Consider the following 17177-nt stretch of genomic DNA (forward strand, 5'->3'; position numbering starts at 1 on the left):
AATTCTTATAAGTATGTACAAGCAAAACAAAAGGTCAGATTTTTTTACTACAACACTAAATTTGAGCAGACAATGAAGCAATAGCTACCAGTTGGTTTCCTTTCAACCAATAGAGAGTTGAAAGGAAAGGATTATGAATTGAGAATCTTATATCCAGTTTAAAAGCCTCAGAAAGATAAAATCAGAAATGCAAGTATTTTGAAGCTACCAATATCTATCTTTTAAAAGTAAAAATATTTTGATTCAAAAAGTGAATCAAGAATTCCAGAGTGAATCAAAAATTGAATAAAGAATTCAAGAATACAAAAGATACAGTAAAAAAGAAACGGTAGAATAAACAATGTTAAATGTTAAAAAATGCAAATGTTAAAAAAAATTCTTTAAAGGCTTTACAATGTAAAAGCAGTAATAATAAGAATCTGGGTCTAAATCTGATCATACCAAGAAGAGAAGCAAGATGGAGGGAGAGAAAGGAAGTAAAATGATGGTAAATTTCACAAGTTTTATAGGAAGAAATTAATAGATATTTTTGCAATTGACATTGATAAAGAGACAGGATCAAATAATTTTTAGAAAATTTACCAGTGTAGTTACAGAAACAAAGATACAGAAAAAAATACCATTATAAAAGGAAACATAAAGGAAAATTTAAAAACAAAAAAATAAGACAAGATGATAGAAGAAAGCCCCACCATATTAGTTGAGGACCTCCTAGTTATAAAATTTAAAATATATAAAAATATAAAAAATATGTAAATATATATTTATAAAAAATTTATATAGTTATAAAAGTTATAATAATTTTTCTTTAAAAAATTAAGTTTCTTAGTGAGTTAAAACAAGACTTGAAAAATTGGAGAGAAGTACCATGTTGCTGAATGGGAAGACGTCACCTTGTACAAAGGTAAGTTCTTTCCAGATAAATCAATAAAATTATTGCAATTACGGTAAAAATCTTAAGGGAATTTTGGGAGAAGATCTCGACAATCTTATTCTAAGTTTATTTGTAAGTACAAATAAGACAAGCCAAGAATATCTTGACAAATGACAAAAGAGTCTCAGACAAATTAATTGATGTGAAAAGAGTTAAAATTTGATTCATGATTTATTTATGATAATATTAAATATATCACAAATGTATGTGGACATTTTAAGATAAGATATATGATGTTCTCATGACCACTGAAGAGACACAAGGGTAAATACATATATTAGGTATTTTCTCATGCCACTTTCTGGCATTCTCAGGTATAACAGATTGTGTCTCAAAATAGATATCAAATAACTACTATTTATATTTAATATTTTTCTTACATATACATTTAAAAATGTTTTAATAAACATTATCATCATTATCAATTTTTTTTTCAATTTTAGCAGAACATTTATTATCTTTTCATGTGACATTAATTCTCTGTGGAACGTGGTTTAAGAAACGCTGCTTAAAAATATGGGAAGATCTTACAAATTAACAAGAGAATGATGGATACTTCCAATAGAAAAATGATCAAAGAACACTTAGAGGTAATTAATGAAAAAATAAAACTGGCCAATAAACATATGAAAAAATATTCAACCTTACTACTAAATAAAGACAGACGTTAAATTGAAATATAATTTTCCATTTATTAAATGAGCAATGATTATGTGTTACTCTCCCCACCAGCATAGGTACTGCTCTTACACTGTTGATGAAAATATAAATCAGCACAAACTTTTCAAGTACAATTTAACAGTGCATGTTAAAATCATTAAACATATGCAAATATTTTGGCACAAGAACACTGCATCTGGGAGGTACTTCAAGGTTTATCTATAAGAGTGTTTTGTTCTGTCTTATTTGTAATAAAGAAACATAAAAATTCAAAACTAGGGAATTGGCTAGTTAAATTATGATGCATCCATACAATAGACCACAATGCAGGCTTTAAAATATTATGGAAGGGTACATAATGTCATGGAAAAAATATTCATAAATATTGTAATGAAAAATAAGATTTAAAACAATACAATCCTATTTATTCTTTGAAATTTTAACAACGGCTATTTTAGGTGATTGAACAAAATGATTTCTTCGTGCTGTGCTTATTTCTATGTTTCAAATAGTATTTTTTAAAGCCATGAATAATCATTGTTGAGATTCTGTAAAACAATTTGCAATATGTACAGGAGCATTAAAATATTTCTATTATTTGATCTAGTAGAATCTGGCCTAAAACAAATATGAAATGTGGACAAAACTTACTTGCACAATATTACTTAAAATATTATTTACAGCAGTGAAAAACTGGAAACTCAAATGTTCAACAATATGAGTTTGGTTAAATAAACCATGGTACTGTCGTGTTATAAAATATTAGGCAGTTGTTAAAATACGTGGTCAAATAATTTTTTACAACACTGGGGAAATACTTATGATACAATGCTAAGAGACAAAAGCTGGCTACTAAATCTATATAACTCATTCTGTAAATGTATTTTCTAGATATAATATATAGAAACGCATTGGAAAACACTGAAAGAGAATGCACTAAAATTTAATAGTGATTATACCTAAGTGATTTTAAGTTTTCTTCACTGTATTTCCCTGAATTTACCCAAAATTTTAAATAATAAGAACATATGAAAATAGTATAGTCAGAAAAAGTGAAAAGATGGTTATGAAGACTGTGCAGAAAAATGAAGGTTATGCAAAGCGAATGGAAAAAGTAGAAGATGAAATTAGAGGTACACTCCATGTTATGGACTGAATGTCTGTAAAGCCCTAACCCCAGTGTGGCAGTACTTGGAGATGGGGACTCTAGGGAAGTAATTAAGATTACACAAGGTCATAAGGGTGGGGCCCTGATCTGATCAGTTTAATGTCCTTATAAGAAAATACCCCAGAGATCTCCTTCTCTCTCTCTTTTCCTGAGCAGGCACTGAGGAAAGGCCATGTGAGCACATGACGAAGGCGGCCGCCTGCAAGCCAGGAAAAGTCTCACCAGAAACCGAATCGACCAGAATCTTGATCTTAGACTTCTAGCCTCCAGAACTGTGAGAAGTAAATGTCTGTTTTTTAAGCCACCCAGTCAATGGTATTTTGCTATGGCAGCCCAAACACTAATACACTAGGTAAAAAAAAAATGAGTCTTTTTAAAATGGAAGGAAACACTCTAAAGAGTAATGTCTGCTGAGTTTATTCTTCCCTGTCCTATTTCTAAACACAACAGGAGGATAGTGGGTTAACAGGTGATAAGCTGTAGGTCACGGGAACAAGTTCTAATGCTTTTGGTGGAGCGCAAGCCAAAACAGGCCACCAGGGTGTGGCTGCTCTGCTCCTGGAGTATCGTGTTCAGTGCTGGTGCCTGATTTTGAAAGGAGGCCATTGACCCAGAAACACATTCGGAGGAGATTAACTAGGTCTGTGAAGGCTCTTCCAGAAACAATGTCTGGGCTGGTGGGGTGGAGAAGGTCTTCAAGTAGTAACACCCAACATCTTTTGCACTCTCTTCCACCCTAAAGACTCTTTTGGAAACTCTCTTCAAATAGGCATTTTAGTGATTTAGTGATTAGATAGGCATTTTAGTGATTATAGATCAGACTTCAATTTTTTCTATCCTGCTCCATTCTAAGTTAAAGAAAGAATAGAGGGTTTCATTTTCCATTTTTTTAAAAGAAGGTACTAAAGGAGCAATGGTGTTACACATAATCTTATTATCTGGCAGAACACGAAAGTCATTGCAGATTCAGAGGCTCCAGTGAGCAAGCAAGCAAGAGGGCACATCGGGAGGAAAGATGGCAGACGTTTGCATGCTATAGAGTAAGCTGCATAGCATGGTATCAATATTAAATGTGTTCTTCCTCAAAATCTCCAGACTTTTTTGTTAAGTGGATAAAATCCAAATTACAATGTAATCGGTGCTTTTGCAAATTAGCCACAAACCATCTAGTTTCTCACCAATTACTTGATATTTTTATCTACCACTAAATGGTACTGACCTAAAAAAAAAATCTGATCAAAGGCTGTGGAAATTCTAGCCCCTCCAGCAAGTATTAAATTGGTCCACTCTGTGTCCTGTGCTGACAAATCGTTGTACTCTAGAGCCTGACGACCCACAAGTGACTCAATTAGATGCACGATGTAGCAGCAGTGTTTTAAAGTTGTCTACACTTGACTTCATTCCTTTAAAACAACAACCAACCCTCCCAGCCCCTTAAAATCTCCCCAAACCTAATAAATCGAAATGTCTTTCCTTCTATACTCCAGAGCAGACGCGAGGGTGACCATACCTCCTGGGTAGTCACATAAAACGAGGATAAGCACATTTGTGGAATCAATCTCTTTCTAATAACCAGCTTCTCCTCACATCAGGCTTCTCCCTATGTTGTGATGATCTTTGAATTTACTTAGAATCATCCTTCTTACCTGTCCAACCCCTTCTTCCAACTTAGCCGGTGATGGGCCCTGGTTCTCCAGAACCTTGTCAATTGAGTTAAAAGGGCTTGATAGTGAGTGGCTTGATATTGGATGCCAAACCCTGCCAAAAGAGAAGCAATTGGAACCCCTGATGTCTCTTAGGCCATGGAATTGACTGCTTGAGGGAACAATGGAAAGGTAATGTTCTGGCGATGGAATTTGGTATTTAGGAAACTTTACTCCTGTCTTGCAAGTTACCTGTTTGCTATGTCTAATTGTTACCTTTCACAAAAGATTGTGAATCTCCCAATATTAAATATTATTTCATGCATTCCTGTTGTACATACTGTAGTAATACTATATATGTATATACACATACACACACTGGGACATGACATAAATGCCCATGTAAATTGTTAGGTTGAAAAGAATTTTATGTCTGATTCAGTAGAATATGTTATATTACTATTTTTGTCCAGTGAATTCAATGAAGAAACAGAGGGAACTAGTTGTTTTGGAACAATGCAGATTCTTTCCTTGTTTGCCTACTGCATGTTTCTTATTAGAACAGTGTGCTTATGTGTGTGTGTGCACGGGCACATGGGTGTGCCTGCACATACAAGCTAAACTTTCAGAGAGCTGAAAGGGCAACAGAACCAGCCTGACGTCTAGTCGCTCTGACAGCTCGTATCTGAAACGGTCAGCTGCAACTTCCCTAAATAACAGAGTTGTGACTGTTCATGGCTTCAACAACCATTAAGAGAGGCTGTTTTGCTTGAACAAAAATTAAACCATTTGCCTAATATTTACAGAGTTCCTTCCTTGTGCAGGGTGAGACCTAGTTCCCTGTCCCTGAAACGGTTGTTAGTGCTTCTAACAGCTTCCACCCACCCAACAGGATCTATCAAAAGCCCTCAACGCCCACCTTCCAGCACCATGAGAATCTCTCCTGGGGGAAGCTGAACTGCACTTTTGTCTCTCTAGGGTGGTTCTGAGTCCCTCTCCTTGCTGCCTTTCCATCTACCTCCTTTGGACTCATTCTTCATTTGCACCGTCCACATTTGGTACATGACCAACACTTAACGTTTGGATGTTGTCTCTCAGAAGGACACTCTTCGCCCACTACCAGCTCAGGGTCTCAGAACCCACAACCAAATCAGAGCCCCAAGCTTCCCACTTGCTCGGCGGGGCGATCACCATCCGAATGTGTTGTAGACTTGAATGTGTCACACACCCACAAATGTGAAGATTGGCTCCCTACACCAGAGAGACCTAATCGTGCAAATGAAAGATCTAGTACATCCCAAAAGCACAACTTTTTTCATTCTTTGAGGCTTGTAAGGAACTGGGGACAACACAGTGCCCAGGATACTCAACAAACAGGAAGGAGCCTCATTGTAGACCCAGGCGGAAATATAAGGACAGGCTGCAAGTGAAAAAGAAGGGAAAGTTTTGTTCTCTGTCCTGTTTGACCAGTAATCCCTTCAGTGATGTCTTCCATTTGGAGAATGTACAGAAAAAGCCATTGGAAGGAAAAAAGAAACAAAGCCATTTCTTCAGCGTTTCTGGCAATCAGGAAAGTCAATGCTTGATTCTCAAGCTTGCGTGTCCCTAGCACTTGTAAACCCTCCTCCACCCCCACCTTCAGAGGTTCCTTCTCTCCTGCTGCTTCCTTTGCCTTGCCTGCTGCAGAGGCTTGACAAGTAAAAGGCCCACATGGCCCCTACCTCTTAGGGCAAATATCTGACAAATCACTGGGGATGGAATTGATGATCAGTAGGTTGTTGTGAGGGTTAAAGGAAACAGTTAAAACACCTAGCACAGGGGCTGGCCCCGTGGCATAGTGGTTAAGTTCGTGTGTTCTGCTTTGGTGGCCCAGGGTTCTCAGGTTCGGATCCCGGGCGCAGACCTATACACCGCTCATCAGCCATGCTGCGGTGGCATCCCATATACAAAACAGAGGAAGATTGGCACAAATGTTAGCTCAGGGACAATCTTCCTCAAGCAAAAAGAGCAAAAGAGGAAGATTAGCAACAGATGTTAGCTCAGGGCCAATCTTCCTCACCAAAAAAACAAAACACCTAGCACACTACGTGGCACACAGTAAGGACTCAATAAATGTTATTTGTTTATTTGCTTGTTTGTATATGTCCTTACCGTGGTTCCAGAGAGGATTTAAGGCAGCTTACGAAAATAATCAAAAAGAGTCTAACTATAATATAATCTATGATTCTGATCCCTAGAGTAAAAATGTGGAGAACATTCTCCCTAATTATTTCCCATATCTTACCATTCAGCACCACCAAGTTCTGCATAAATATGTCTTGCAAGGCATTTTCTATTTAAATTAATATATCAGTCTCTAAATATCTGGCCCTCAGAGAAGCAATCTGTACACTGCATAACCTCTCCATTGAGTCTGCCACCATTCCTGGGGTTCAGGTCCTTAGAGACAATTAACAACACCTTGGGGCAGGCAGAATCAATAAAAGTTAAAGATCATCAAAACGATACCTGTGTCTAGTCAGACAGCACGTAAGTATTGAGACAAAGCAAGCAGCTTGACAGAGAACCAAATCAGGAGTACGAAGCAGAACTTCCATTGCATCTGAGCCAGGGAACTTAATAGTGGTCCCCTGAGATGGAAGGAGATGAGGCCATCAGCCTATCCTTAACATAGCCAGTCTATTCTCCAGTGCAGCCATAGATAAAGGGTCCCAAATCATAAATATGGGTGGGGGGGTCCTGGTGCCTTTAGTCCCCACAAATATCCTTATTCTAGAAGAGGAATCTTTGACATAGAACAGCAGACATGGCATTTTTCTATTTCTCCACTGAGCAGTTGAGACCAGGTTCCAACTTTTATTTTTTTTATGGTTTTTTTTTTTTTTTTTTTTTTTTTTTTTTTTTTTTTTGCTGAGGAAGATAGACCTGAGCTAACATCTGTGCCAATCTTCTTCTATTTCATATGTGGGATGCTGCCACAGTGTCACTTGACGAGTGGTGTAGGTCCGGGCCCAGGATCCGAACCCACGAACCTGGGCCACCAAAGTAGAATGTGCTGAACTTAACCACTATGGCACAGGACCAGCCCCTGAGATCAGGATCCAACTTTTAATGAAACTTTATTTGAAGGTTCAGTGATACTAGAAGAAGCATTTTACACAGAAAATCACTTACAATTACTATACAGGCTCAAACCTACCTTAGAGTGTCATGTGGGGCTAATTCCCAGCCTCACTCCCAGCCTGCACGTAGCTGGTAGAAGTTCACCCTCTAATAGGGCTTCTTTCAGGTTTCTTGAGCCCTTGGATCTGTTCCAAACTCCTCCCCAGCCTCAGAAAGAGGAGGATGCTTTGCTCCATTGCTCATTCCCTGCTCCAGGGTTAACCACTTCCCAGGATTATTATAGCTTGGAGCACCTTCTCGGGAGACTTCATGCCCAACCATATGACTTTGATTTCTTTAATCATTCTAACACCATCACAACTTAGCTGGTCATTTCCCACAGTTGGGGTAATTTAGTCCTATCCATGGTAATCTTGTTACATTAGATCAACTCTTTCTTCTTGACCTTGGAAAAGTTCTTGTTTAACATTTCATAATCACTTACGTTTAACAGTAAACAGCTTTTATAAGCATTCTATCACGTAATCCTTTACAACAATACTCTGAGGCAGGCATTGTTGTCCTCATTTACAGGTGAGAATACTGAGGCTTAGAGAATTTAGGTGGCTTGTCCTGCTTGAATGGATCAGGTGGGATTTCCACTTCATCACGGTTGGCTACCTAGTGCCTTATAAGGAGATGCCAACCAACATCCTTCTTTTATTTTGTCATGATAAAAATACCATATATTTGTTAGCATAAATTACTGAAGCATATTGAGTAGAAAGTGAAATTCGTCCTCCATCTTCTCACCCCTCTCCACTTCCTAGCTCCTTTCTCCTCTCCAGAGGTCAGCCCTGTTACCAGTTGGGGATGTGTCCATTCTGATCTTTTTCTAGCCATTTAAAATCATAGAATACACATATACTGTTTAAAAATATGTAAATAGGATCGTATTATATAAATACATATTTCCACCACTTGCTTTTTTCATTTAGAAAGATATCATGGTGAGCCAGCCCTGATGACCCAGCAGTTAAAGTTTGGCATGCTCCACTTTGGCGGCCCCAGTTCAGTTCCCAGGTGTGGAAGCACGCTACTCATCTGTCAGTAGCCATGCTGTGGCAGTGGCTCACATGGAAGAACTAGAAGGACTTACAACTATGATATACAACCATGTACGAGGGCTTTAGGGAGAAAAAAAAATGTATGTATATATATCTCATAGAAATCTTTCCTTGACATTATGGTTGGATCTACTTTTAAAAAAAGAGATAAATTCCACGGTGTAGCTATACTATGATTTATTTCACCATTTTCCTACTTGTGAACATTAGGTTGTTTCCAATATTTTGCTATACATAAAATGCTACAATAAATAGCCCTGAATCCATATCATTGTGCATAGGTATACGTGGAATGGCTTGGTCAAAGGGGATGCACGTTTTATTAATATTTTCATAGATATTACCAAACTGCCTTCCAATATATACTCTACAAGTTGTATATGAGATTACTTATTCCCTGAATCCTTGCCACCCAGAAATATCATCAATCCTTAAACACTTTGTCACTCTTATAGGCGAAAAAATCTAACTTACTATGCTAATGCCGTCTTTTCGTCCCAGGTTGTTAGACATTTGCCTGACCAGAGTATGCTTCTAGAAGTAACAACATGATAAGAACAAGGACTGCAGTTGTGGTTCCAGATTTCTATCTAGGAAAATCCTGCAGCTAGTGGGGTGGTGGCTAGGAGACTGCGCTGGAGCAGTGTTTGCCAAGGAAGTCAGTTTCTTCTTTACACTGTATGTTATGTGAGTTGGCTTTTGGGACATTGATGAAGGTTAAGGAAGGGTCAAAGCCTCTCCCAGTTCCTTCCTTCCTCCCAGTTTTTGCAGACATGGAAGTTTTGGGAAGGAGTCTACCTCCACCCAGTCAGTCTGAAACAGAGACAGTCTTGGTGATGAGAAGAGTGTTGCTTTCACATACACCTCCGTTTATACCACAGCAGCTCCCATTTCTCGGGCTAAGAAGATTTAAGACCGAAAGACAAATAAAAAACTCAAGCACCATCTTTTTCGTTTTACTTCCTGGCCTGGCTGTCTGGACGTGGCTGACGCTAGAGTAGTTCATATTAATTAACTAAGTTTCTATCGGGGATACAATTTTGCATTAATAGAAAAAACTGTGGAATAAGTTATCCCAGTACAGGCTGGTGAACATTACAGTTCCTGAAAGGTACTTTGGAGTTTGATGTGGCATTAGCTATATTTAGTTCTGAGCAGGAATAACCACTGGAGTTTGAGAAATTACCATTGAAGCAGATGTTTTGGGGACAATCAGAAAGAGGACAGCTGGAGTTTTCCTTACTGTGAAATCAAAACACCTCCCAAGTACTACTAGTTTTAATCCTGAATATAAACTTCATTCTAATTACCCTACTAGCGATAGCTGAACAGTGTGAGATCCACTGTGAAATGAATATTACTAATGTAAAAAAAAAAAAACACCCCAGCATATCCATCTTCCAAAAATTTAGTATCTTAATGTGACCCATGACTTAGTCACCTTTTGTTCTGCTTTCTGTTTGATTATAATTTTATCTATTCATCATGTTAATCCAATAGACTCTGCCTTAATCAAATGTGAGTCAATTACCCAGTTCTTCAAATTATATTTTTTAATGAAAGACATTTTTTAAAATTGAATGCGAATTAGGGCCAAGTCAAACTGGTTCATAAAATTTGGGTTATCACAGAACAGTATGAGTCCTTGGCTGTACCTGTATTTCCAGCTCCTGATGAGAGCGTGCTGTGTGCTTTTAGACACAGCCATTAACCTCTCTGTAATTCCCAGTTTTCCACCTGTGAAATGAAGATAATGATGCTTCTGGCTTGGGAAATGATTTTACAACTCAGTTGAAAAATGCAGCTAGAATGCCAATTTTTTTTTAAAAGGCTTATGTAATTTTGCTCTTAATTTCTTACCTTAAGTGGTTTTGTTTTTCCTTAGTGTCAAACTGCTTTTCCACATCGTTAGAGAACTACACATAAATCCACTGAGAGGGAAGTCAGATTGGGAAGGGTCTCTCTGGAACAGAGATGCTTTACCATGGACGTCTATGGACAGAGTGACAAGGAGGTTCTATCCACAGGCCTCCTGAAATTAAGTCCAAGTGGCCTGCTAGGGCTCTGTGCTGGGAAAGGTTGCAATGCTGCTTCCTAGTTCAGCAGAATCGAGCCCCACGCTCCGTTAAGGAGGCCTGTTACAGACACAGGAATGGGGCGTGGTGGCAGAAGTGTAGAGAGAACTAGCTGATAGTTTAAGGGGCTCCGCGGATGGGCCTCTGGGGGTCCTTGTGCTCCACTGATAGTATGTAAAAAGGAGCATATGCATGTGCACATTTCTCTAGAATGGAAGTCTGTAGTTATTATTAATTTTCAGTAAGACTCTAAATGGAGACTACAAACCACTGCTTTAGGATCAAATGGACTATGAGGTCAGGGGCCCAAACCTTGGGCTGGGACTGATGCCAGAGGATCATCTCCACCTGTTCAATGGGAAAGGGAAGAGACCTCATCAGTAGACAAGTGTTTCTGCTTCTGTTCTGCGAACCTGGCTGCCATTACACCGTCTGAAATTGGGGATCTGGACTCCTCGGTAAGAGGGCTCTTTCCTAGTTGTTGAAGTTTAGGGAGGTAATGATAGTTATTTCATTTCCTTTCTTTTCTGCTCCAAGTGCCCCACTCCTCTGGTATTTAGCTCTGTTGTTGAGTTGAAATCACGTTGGTGTATTACAGGTTGATCCAGCTGAGTGCATTCTGCAGAGAAATGACAAGTGGCCTGGTGGTGGTAAAAAGCTCTCCTAATGGCAGGTGGCAGTATGGCGCGTGAGCGCTTCTTGATGGGCAGCTAGGGACCCGCTGTCAATTTCCAGGTTCTGTGTCACCATGGTTCCAAGGAAAAGCATATGTATTAATTATCACCAAGGAGGGGCTACCTGGGCAGAGAGCTTCTGTTCCATAAAGTGGCCTGGCAGCTGGCTGGGCAAACTGAGATGTTCTGACCATTCTGCCAATAAGCCCTTGTGGCCATTCCATTTGAATTGAACCTCACATTTCCAAGGGGCTCGAGGCCACTTGGAGCCAACACTCTACAGAGGTAACTATTTCTGAGTTGTAATGCTACTGTTAAATGTTCGAGGGCAGAACTTTTAATTTGTGTGTGATTAGAATGAAAACCTTTTGCATTCCAACCTGTGTGATCATTTGAGAATCTCTTTCTGTGTTTCAATCAGGCCCAGGTGTTGATGGCTGCAACAGGGATGCAGAGGTACTCACATCCGGTGGGCAACATGAAACTCAACCAACCATCTAGTGTTCTCTAGTCCTGTAGTAATCTTCTTGTTGACTCTGAATGCCTGAATTCTAGGTCCTGACTCTCCTCCCACTCTAGCCCCCCGCAAGGATGCCAAAGAACATCCTGTGAGATAGAAAAAGAAAGGCCTTACCATGCTCTACTTAGATAAATAAAACTTTCTCCTCCAAAATTTATAACTCTTTTAGATAGATTTTTAGCAGTGGAATTATTAGGTCAAATAAAGTGAATATTTTGAGGCATCTGACTGCCATATTGGTTCCAAGTGTCAGTTTAGGAACTTATTTCTAGTTGTATTTCCTCCTTTGAGAATTATCTTTTAGGTACTTTACCCATTTACCTTTATTGGCTTTAGTTTTTTTCTCATCTATTTGTGTGAACTCTTTACATACTAAATATTTATACTTTACATACTAAATATCACTGCATTATTTGCTGCAGATATTTTCCTAAGGCTATCGGGAATCTTTTTTTTTAATTTTTATTTTTCCCCCAAAGCCCCAGTAGATAGTTGTATGTCATAGCTGCACATCCTTCTAGTTGCTGTATATGGGACATGGCCTCAGCATGGCCGGAAAAGCAGTGCGTCGGTGTGCGCCCGGGGTCTGAACCCGGGCCGCCAGCAGCAGAGCGCGCGCACTTAACCGCTAAGCCACGGGGCCGGCCCTACTGGGAATCTTCTTGGTGTACGGAAATATTTGCTTTTATGAAATCAAATCTGTCCTTTCTTTTGCCACATCCTTGGACATTTTATTCCAATAAAGATTTATTAAGTGTGTATAATGTGCCAGGCGTTGTGGTGGGTTTAAACACCAATAACACTTGGCCTCCAAGAGCTTGCAATCTATATGAGGATATGACAGCACAGGAAATTTCAATATAGTGGATCGAGGGGACTTCCACTTCTGGAATTACAGCCAACTAGGTACTCAAAGGAACCTGTTGACTGCAGAACAGTGCAAGGGTTCCAGAATTAAACCCTAGAAAGGACACACTCTCGGAGATATTGCTAGTTTTATAAGAGATAAAGGAAGTGTCTAAAGATCCGTGTCTTTCTAGTAGAAAAAGCAGCAAAAATGTGAGTTGGAGTTTAATAAAGCCAGAGTGGCTAGCAGCAAGGAGGAGGATGGTCACCTGACAGCAACTCTGCATGTTATATATGGTTATCTAGCCTTGGGCCAGCAGGGATGGGAAAGCTGACCTGGCACCACCCTTAGACATGGGCAAGAAGGGACCCTGCCTTGGGTCAATGCTTTAGAGAAATCTCTCATATATACACACACACACACAATACATATACACACATAGATTAAAGACATGTACTCAGCGCCAGCGAGCATGACCATACCCTACACAACCACTCTCATGACTAACTCCATTAAGGCCCCAGGGAAACACTTGTGCCAAACAGCATCTGAACAAGGGTGATGAAGTAGATATGGTGAGGTTTGGGTTATTGGAGATGGATATTGCTTTAGAAGGTAGGGAGGATTTGAGGGGTGGAAATCTTTAGATAAAAGAAAAGATAAATTAATCAACTTGTTAAATCCTTTTCTTCGGAGTGAACGCAATAGGTTGTCACACCATATGGTATTGCTCAGTTGTCTCAAGCGTCCATTTTTTTTGCTTCTGTTTATGTCCAATTTGTGGTTCTGGAGGGACTCACAAATTAGTACAGTATCTGCAACAGATGCACATGGCTGCAGAGAAAATTTTCCAATATTGAACAATTCATATTGTGTTACATTCACAGATCTGCAGTCTTAATACATCATATGCGAAGTGTGATATCTATTGATTCTTTACATTAAAAACTCGAGAGACTTGAGTGCTAGAGTTACAAATGATTTTATATTATACAAATATGATAATCACAAAATTTAATATTACATTAGAAAGTTTCAGTTTCTTGAAATAAGAAACTGAATTAAGCGTATAATTTTGATAGGCAAATATTTACATGTCTACTTTGAATTCACTTGCAATTTATTTTTTGATCTATTAGATCATTAATGTTATTAGAAAACAAATTATGTGAACATCTTGATTACTACATAAGTGATTTTTCTGAAATGAAGGCAAGAAAAATAAATTTTGTGAAATAAATGTATAATAATTTATGAATTATTTAAATCTTTATTCTATGTCTAGCCAACCCTCACTAACCTATCAAAAGAATACCCAGACTTGTGTGATAATAATTAACACTTCAGTTGTTTTTACTTTTCTGCCAACTTTCAGTTATATATAGTTTTACACATAATTCTCTACTTTGTTGTATAAAGGTACATTTTTCGAAGTTGGGGGATAGAACATATTTTATGTGCCAGTTTGTAGGCTTGATCCATAATTTTAATTGATGTATAATTTATAATACGTGGATATAGGTTGATCCCACTTTTGTTCTTGCCCCAGCCACCACCACGTGGTGGGCAGACTTGCCTAAATTTCAACGGGGCTGAAGTGCCCAGGTTGGTGACAACTCCTGAGTCAAAGATGAAATTATATTAGATATCTAAAGAAATGTCTATTACATGAATTGTGAAAATTATACATGTCAAAACTTTCACTAGGATGCAGTAAAAGTGGTATTTTATACATTTAAGTACTTATGTTAGAAAAGGATAAAAGATGAAAATTAATGAGTGGTGTCCAATTAAAAAGTTTTAAAATGTAGAACAGAATAAACTCAAAAATGTAGAAAGAAGGAGATAATAAAGGTCAAAAGAGTAATCAATGAAAAGGAAAACATATGAAAGATAGAATAAAAGATCCCAAAGTTGCTTCTTGTAAAAGACTAATCATATAGAGAAATTTTGGTAACATTGATTAAGAAAAGAAAATAGAAATGATCAATATAAAAGAAAGGGAAACATAACTATACATACAGCTGAAATTTAAAAATATAATTAAGGAATATGATGAACAGTTTCATACCAATTGATTTAAACAATTAGATGTAATGGACAAATTGCTGAAAAAATATAACTTAGCAAAAACGGACTCAATAAGATATAGAAAGCTTATATTGTTCCTTAATTATAAAAGAAATCAGAACGTTGGTTAAAAATCTTCCCATAAAGAAAACACCAGTTGAGTTCTAACAGACCAAGCTAATATTAAACTTCTCTAGAAAATACAGAAAGAGGAGACACTTCCGAACTAATTTCATAAGGTTTATATAACTTTATACCAAAACCAGGCAGGGACAGATTGAGAATGGAAGATTATAGGACTTTTATGGAATTTAAAGTCCAGAAATTTTCTTTCTTTTCAAGAAATTTGATGTATATTCAATTAAATATTTTTAAAATTCTGTTTGATTAAAAAATTTTAGCTTGAATCCATCCAGAATTTATTTAGATATGTGACGTGAGATGAACACACACACACACACATTTATCAAATAGCTAACCTACTACAGTTCTCTCACTATATAGTAAATAATCTTTTCCATTTAGTAAAAGTGAAGATTTTATTACTGGGAATTTTTATTAACACATGCTGACTCAGTTACTTTGGGTTTATCCCTGGTAAACCCTGATAAAAAAGATTTTGATGCTGCCACTAAAAAAAAAAAAAAAAAAAAAGTGAGCAAAAGCAATGATTCAATTTAAGTTAAATTTAGTTTTAAAATTAGCCCACTTTATTTGAAGAGCTTATGTCAATAACTTACTATCCACCTATCTTTTTAATTACCACAGTGACAGTTTAACTACCATGGACAATTAAAACAGTTAGTATTATTTTGAGTTTTTTATGTTACAGTAGATTATTTCACATTAAATGTTAAATACCTATCAGTTTTCATTTCCTGTTAATAAATTTCCACATTCATCAACCTCAAATATTATAACATTTTCTAACACACACACACAGAAGGAGAGAGAGAGAGAAAGAGAGAAAGACAGAGAGTGAGATAGAGGGAGAGAGAGACTCACAGGGAGAGAGGGAGAGAGAGAGAGAAAGGAGGGAGGGAGCCCAAGCAAACTGTTTTAGGCTTTTGCAGGAAAATTATTCAGGCAGCTGGTGTCTCGTCGGCTTGGAGTTCTGATTGATGAGAGACAACACAATAAATAATCTATTTACTAACTCCTAACAGCTAAATAATGCCCTTATTTTTCACCATAACTGAATTGCCAATACTGTATTGACAAAGTGTCATAGGGCTGGAGCTAAGCTGACCTCGTGTCACCATTTTTCTTTCTATAGCATCAATGAAGACCCGAGAAAAGACCCCTTATTACTCTGATTAATGGAAGGCCCTAAAGGTTACCAGTGAACTTGGTTGTATTTATTTATTTACACTTAATTCACTGGTAAAGGGTGGAGGGATGGAACTCACTGGGTAATGGAAAACACAGTAATTTTTTTCTTCTCTGCCCCCTGTCTACGTAAATGACTGCTTTGCATACTGCAGGGTGCTTACTGGTGCAGGCAGCCTCCGGTCCCCATTCCAAATGGCTGGAATTGAGTGTGTGTGGCACAGAACTGGAATCTTCCCAGGGCTGAGCACAGAGTCTCACTCCATAAATATTTGTTAATATGGCTTGGAGACCACAGACCCCACAAAGTAGATGGTGGCAGGGGGTAACCTTCTACAGTTCTCAAGAAAGCAACCCGTGTAATCTCTCTTTGATTATGCCTTCCAAAAACAATGTTCAATGCCAGTTAAAAAAAAAAATTCTTTAGTCTATGTTTATCCAGTGGCAAGATGATTTTCTGATCTTCACCTCCGCCAAAACTCTTTTAGTTCAGGTCTACACGTGTGATGCCTCTGAAGTCATCTCCTGTCTCTAATATGATCCTCCTCTGGATTCCGCAGCCAGAGGGGCTCTCCAAAACCCAGCTCTGACCACGTCCTTCTCTTAGTTAAAAACTCTCAAGAACCCAATAATTTACAGATAAAGCCTAAACTTCTTGACATTTTAACATGTTTTCTGCCTTTGACTTGTGTACTCCGCCCTCCTTTTTCCTATTGACAAACTCTTTGTCTTTTAAAACTCATCTCAGACATCATATTCCCAGTGAAGCCATCCTTGTCTCCCCGGAGTGAGTTAGACGTTGCTTACTTTGTGTCCCCATCCCTGGGTACCTAAGGCTACTGCAGCTCTCATCACACCACGTGGCAAACACTCACGTGTCTACTTCCTCCAGTCCCCACAGCCCCACTTCCTCCTTAAAACCCCCAAACGAACAGTGCTCCCAATTCCATTCTGTCTTATTTGTCTGCTTGGTTTATATCTTCAAAGTCTTGTCTCCCAGATAGACCATAAAGTCCTTTGCTATGAGT

The 17177-nt window shown here is 38.1% G+C and overlaps 1 long non-coding RNA gene across 6 annotated transcripts in view; it reads right to left on the minus strand.

Annotated features, from left to right (window-relative positions):
- Positions 1–17177, minus strand: part of LOC147917570 (uncharacterized) — a 115401-nt gene that overhangs the window by 26816 nt on the left and 71408 nt on the right. Inside the window, exon 5 of one of the 6 annotated variants that reach the window (XR_015550930.1) lies at positions 4409–4520. The exons of the other annotated variants lie outside the window; for them this stretch is intronic. This is a non-coding gene — a long non-coding RNA (uncharacterized LOC147917570). The remainder of the gene's footprint in view (positions 1–4408; positions 4521–17177) is intronic. 6 annotated transcript variants of the gene reach the window in all.

This window comes from Ceratotherium simum, chromosome 3 (genome assembly GCF_057802395.1).
Source record: "Ceratotherium simum simum isolate JZ-2026a chromosome 3, ASM5780239v1, whole genome shotgun sequence".
NCBI lineage: Eukaryota > Metazoa > Chordata > Mammalia > Perissodactyla > Rhinocerotidae > Ceratotherium > Ceratotherium simum.